Source organism: Camelus dromedarius, unplaced genomic scaffold (genome assembly GCF_036321535.1).
Source record: "Camelus dromedarius isolate mCamDro1 unplaced genomic scaffold, mCamDro1.pat HAP1_SCAFFOLD_171, whole genome shotgun sequence".
NCBI classification, from domain to species: domain Eukaryota; kingdom Metazoa; phylum Chordata; class Mammalia; order Artiodactyla; family Camelidae; genus Camelus; species Camelus dromedarius.
The window spans coordinates 1,410,792-1,416,753 of record NW_026989751.1 but is presented as its reverse complement, the minus strand read 5'-3'; positions in this window follow the sequence as shown (position 1 = coordinate 1,416,753).

Here is a 5,962-nt window from a genome sequence, read left to right as displayed (position 1 = left end):
CCCTTGGTGCTAGATGAACGAACGTCTCTCCACTTGCTCAGTTCTGAGAGATAAGTGCGTGTGAAAGCCGTCCTTCACCTAGCTTGTTGGGAACACAAAGTTTCTTTTCAGTTGCAAACTCCATTCCATACATATATATGGGGAGGTAGAAGCTCCAACTCGCTTTTACAGTGAAAACTGCAGGAACTTCAAACCGGCACTAGGAAACAGACTGAGAAAGCAGAGAAAAAGTGTCTCCTGCAACCCGTTCCTTTGGTGCTAGATGAACGAACGTCTCTCCACTTGCTCAGTTCTGAGAGATAAGTGTGTGTGAAAGCCGTCCTTCACCTAGCTTTTTGGGAACACAAAGTTTCTTTTCAGTTGCAAACTCCATTCCATACATATATATTGGGAGGTACTAGCTCCAACACGGTTTTACAGTGAAAACTGCAGGAACTTCAAACCGGCACTAGGAAACAGACTGAGAAAGCAGAGAAAAAGTGTCTCCTGCCACCCGTTCCCTTGGTGCTAGATGAACGAACTTCTCTCCACTTGCTCAGTTCTGAGAGATAAGTGTGTGTGAAAGCCGTCCTTCACCTAGCTTGTTGGGAACACAAAGTTTCTTTTCAGTTGCAAACTCCATTCCATACATATATATGGGGAGGTAGAAGCTCCAACTCGGTTTTACAGTGAAAACTGCAGGAACTTCAAACCGGCACTAGGAAACAGACTGAGAAAGCAGAGAAAAAGTGTCTCCTGCAACCCGTTCCCTTGGTGCTAGATGAACGAACGTCTCTCCACTTGCTCAGTTCTGAGAGATAAGTCTGTGTGAAAGCCGTCCTTCACCTAGCTTGTTGGGAACACAAAGTTTCTTTTCAGTTGCAAACTCCAATCCATACATATATATGGGGAGGTAGAAGCTCCAACTCGGTTTTACAGTGAAAACTGCAGGAACTTCAAACCGGCACTAGCAAACAGACTGAGAAAGCAGAGAAAAAGTGTCTCCTGCAACCCGTTCCCTTCGTGCTAGATGAACGAACGTCTCTCCACTTGCTCAGTTCTGAGAGATAAGTGCGTGTGAAAGCCGTCCTTCACCTAGCTTTTTGGGAACACAAAGTTTCTTTTCAGTTGCAAACTCCATTCCATACATATATATTGGGAGGTACTAGCTCCAACTCGGTTTTACAGTGAAAACTGCAGGAACTTCAAACCGGCACTAGGAAACAGACTGAGAAAGCAGAGAAAAAGTGTCTCCTGCAACCCGTTCCCTTGGTGCTAGATGAACGAACGTCTCTCCACTTGCTCAGTTCTGAGAGATAATTGTGTGTGAAAGCCGTCCTTCACCTAGCTTGTTGGGAACACAAAGTTTTTTTTCACTTGCAAACTCCATTCCATTCATATATATGGGGAGGTACAAGCTCCAACTCGGTTTTACAGTGAAAACTGCAGGAACTTCAAAACGGCACTAGGAAACAGACTGAGGAAGCTGAGAAAAAGTGTCTCCTGCAACCCGTTCCCTTGGTGCTAGATGAACGAACGTCTCTCCACTTGCTCAGTTCTGAGAGATAAGTATGTGTGAAAGCCGTCCTTCACCTAGCTTGTTGGGAACACAAAGTTTCTTTTCAGTTGCAAACTCCATTCCATACATATATATGGGGAGGTACTAGCTCCAACTCGGTTTTACAGTGAAAACTGCAGGAACTTCAAACCGGCACTAGGAAACAGACTGAGAAAGCAGAGAAAAATGTCCCTGCCACCCGTTCCCTTGGTGCTAGATGAACGAACGTCTCTCCACTTGCTCAGTTCTGTGAGATAAGTGTGTGTGAAAGCCGTCCTTCACCTAGCTTGTTGGGAACACAAAGTTTCTTTTCAGTTGCAAACTCCATTCCATACATATATATGGGGAGGTAGAAGCTCCAACTCGGTTTTACAGTGAAAACTGCAGGAACTTCAAACCGGCACTAGGAAACAGACTGAGAAAGCAGACAAAAAGTGTCTCCTGCAACCCGTTCCCTTGGTGCTAGATGAACGAACGTCTCTCCACTTGCTCAGTTCTGAGAGATAAGTGTGTGTGAAAGCCGTCCTTCACCTAGCTTGTTGGGAACACAAAGTTTCTTTTCAGTTGCAAACTCCATTCCATACATATATATGGGGAGGTAGAAGCTCCAACTCGTTTTTACAGTGAAAACTGCAGGAACTTCAAACCGGCACTAGGAAACAGACTGAGAAAGCAGACAAAAAGTGTCTCCTGCAACCCGTTCCATTGGTGCTAGATGAACGAACGTCTCTCCAATTGCTCAGTTCTGAGAGATAAGTGTGTGTGAAAGCCGTCCTTCACCTAGCTTGTTGGGAACACAAAGTTTCTTTTCACTTGCAAACTCCATTCCATTCATATATATGGGGAGGTACAAGCTCCAACTCGGTTTTACAGTGAAAACTGCAGGAACTTCAAAACGGCACTAGGAAACAGACTGAGGAAGCTGAGAAAAAGTGTCTCCTGCAACCCGTTCCCTTGGTGCTAGATGAACGAAAGTCTCTCCACTTGCTCAGTTCTGACAGATAAGTGCGTGTGAAAGCCGTCCTTCACCTAGCTTTTTGGGAACAAAAAGTTTCTTTTCAGTTGCAAACTCCATTCCATACATATATATGGGGAGGTACTAGCTCCAACTCGGTTTTACAGTGAAAACTGCAGGAACTTCAAACCGGCACTAGGAAACAGACTGAGAAAGCAGAGAAAAAGTGTCTCCTGCAATCCGTTCCCTTGGTGCTAGATGAACGAACGTCTTCCACTTGCTCAGTTCTGAGAGATAAGTGTGTGTGAAAGCCGTCCTTCACCTAGCTTGTTGGGAACACAAAGTTTCTTTTCAGTTGCAAACTCCATTCCATATATATATATGGGGAGGTAGAAGCTCCAACTCGGTTTTACAGTGAAAACTGCAGGAACTTCAAACCGGCACTAGGAAACAGATTGAGAAAGCAGACAAAAAGTGTCTCCTGCAACCCGTACCCTTGGTGCTAGATGAACGAACGTCTCTCCACTTGCTCAGTTCTGAGAGATAAGTGCGTGTGAAAGCCGTCCTTCACCTAGCTTGTTGGGAACACAAAGTTTCTTTTCAGTTGCAAACTCCATTCCATACATATATATGGGGAGGTAGAAGCTCCAACTCGCTTTTACAGTGAAAACTGCAGGAACTTCAAACCGGCACTAGGAAACAGACTGAGAAAGCAGAGAAAAAGTGTCTCCTGCAACCCGTTCCCTTGGTGCTAGATGAACGAACGTCTCTCCACTTGCTCAGTTCTGAGAGATAAGTGTGTGTGAAAGCCGTCCTTCACCTAGCTTTTTGGGAACACAAAGTTTCTTTTCAGTTGCAAACTCCATTCCATACATATATATGGGGAGGTACTAGCTCCAACTCGGTTTTACAGTGAAAACTGCAGGAACTTCAAACCGGCACTAGGAAACAGACTGAGAAAGCAGAGAAAAAGTGTCTCCTGCCACCCGTTCCCTTGGTGCTAGATGAACGAACTTCTCTCCACTTGCTCAGTTCTGAGAGATAAGTGTGTGTGAAAGCCGTCCTTCAACTAGCTTGTTGGGAACACAAAGTTTCTTTTCAGTTGCAAACTCCATTCCATACATATATATGGGGAGGTAGAAGCTCCAACTCGGTTTTACAGTGAAAACTGCAGGAACTTCAAACCGGCACTAGGAAACAGACTGAGAAAGCAGAGAAAAATTGTCTCCTGCAACCTGTTCCCTTGGTGCTAGATGAACGAACGTCTCTCCACTTGCTCAGTTCTGAGAGATAAGTGTGTGTGAAAGCCGTCCTTCACCTAGCTTGTTGGGAACACAAAGTTTCTTTTCAGTTGCAAACTCCAATCCATACATATATATGGGGAGGTAGAAGCTCCAACTCGGTTTTACAGTGAAAACTGCAGGAACTTCAAACCGGCACTAGGAAACAGACTGAGAAAGCAGAGAAAAAGTGTCTCCTGCAACCCGTTTCCTTCGTGCTAGATGAACGAACGTCTCTCCACTTGCTCAGTTCTGAGAGATAAGTGCGTGTGAAAGCCGTCCTTCACCTAGCTTTTTGGGAACACAAAGTTTCTTTTCAGTTGCAAACTCCATTCCATACATATATATTGGGAGGTACTAGCTCCAACTCGGTTTTACAGTGAAAACTGCAGGAACTTCAAACCGGCACTAGGAAACAGACTGAGAAAGCAGAGAAAAAGTGTCTCCTGCAACCCGTTCCCTTGGTGCTAGATGAACGAACGTCTCTCCACTTGCTCAGTTCTGAGAGATAATTGTGTGTGAAAGCCGTCCTTCACCTAGATTGTTGGGAACACAAAGTTTCTTTTCACTTGCAAACTCCATTCCATTCATATATATGGGGAGGTACAAGCTCCAACTCGGTTTTACAGTGAAAACTGCAGGAACTTCAAAACGGCACTAGGAAACAGACTGAGGAAGCTGAGAAAAAGTGTCTCCTGCAACCCGTTCCCTTGGTGCTAGATGAACGAACGTCTCTCCACTTGCTCAGTTCTGAGAGATAAGTATGTGTGAAAGCCGTCCTTCACCTAGCTTGTTGGGAACACAAAGTTTCTTTTCAGTTGCAAACTCCATTCCATACATATATATGGGGAGGTACTAGCTCCAACTCGGTTTTACAGTGAAAACTGCAGGAACTTCAAACCGGCACTAGGAAACAGACTGAGAAAGCAGAGAAAAAGTGTCTCCTGCCACCCGTTCCCTTGGTGCTAGATGAACGAACGTCTCTCCACTTGCTCAGTTCTGAGAGATAAGTGTGTGTGAAAGCCGTCCTTCACCTAGCTTGTTGGGAACACAAAGTTTCTTTTCAGTTGCAAACTCCATTCCATACATATATATGGGGAGGTAGAAGCTCCAACTCGGTTTTACAGTGAAAACTGCAGGAACTTCAAACCGGCACTAGGAAACAGACTGAGAAAGCAGACAAAAAGTGTCTCCTGCAACCCGTTCCCTTGGTGCTAGATGAACGAACGTCTCTCCACTTGCTCAGTTCTGAGAGATAAGTGTGTGTGAAAGCCGTCCTTCACCTAGCTTGTTGGGAACACAAAGTTTCTTTTCAGTTGCAAACTCCATTCCATACATATATATGGGGAGGTAGAAGCTCCAACTCGGTTTTACAGTGAAAACTGCAGGAACTTCAAACCGGCACTAGGAAACAGACTGAGAAAGCAGAGAAAAAGTGTCTCCTGCCACCCGTTCCCTTGGTGCTAGATGAACGAACGTCTCTCCACTTGCTCAGTTCTGAGAGATAAGTGTGTGTGAAAGCCGTCCTTCACCTAGCTTGTTGGGAACACAAAGTTTCTTTTCAGTTGCAAACTCCATTCCATACATATATATGGGGAGGTAGAAGCTCCAACTCGGTTTTACAGTGAAAACTGCAGGAACTTCAAACCGGCACTAGGAAACAGACTGAGAAAGCAGACAAAAAGTGTCTCCTGCAACCCGTTCCCTTGGTGCTAGATGAACGAACGTCTCTCCACTTGCTCAGTTCTGAGAGATAAGTCTGTGTGAAAGCCGTCCTTCACCTAGCTTGTTGGGAACACAAAGTTTCTTTTCAGTTGCAAACTCCAATCCATACATATATATGGGGAGGTAGAAGCTCCAACTCGGTTTTACAGTGAAATCTGCAGGAACTTCAAACCGGCACTAGGAAACAGACTGAGAAAGCAGAGAAAAAGTGTCTCCTGCAACCCGTTCCCTTCGTGCTAGATGAACGAACGTCTCTCCACTTGCTCAGTTCTGAGAGATAAGTGCGTGTGAAAGCCGTCCTTCACCTAGCTTTTTGGGAACACAAAGTTTCTTTTCAGTTGCAAACTCCATTCCATACATATATATAGGGTGGTACTAGCTCCAACTCGGTTTTAGAGTGAAAACTGCAGGAACTTCAAACCGGCACTAGGAAACAGACTGAGAAAGCAGAGAAAAAGTGTCTCC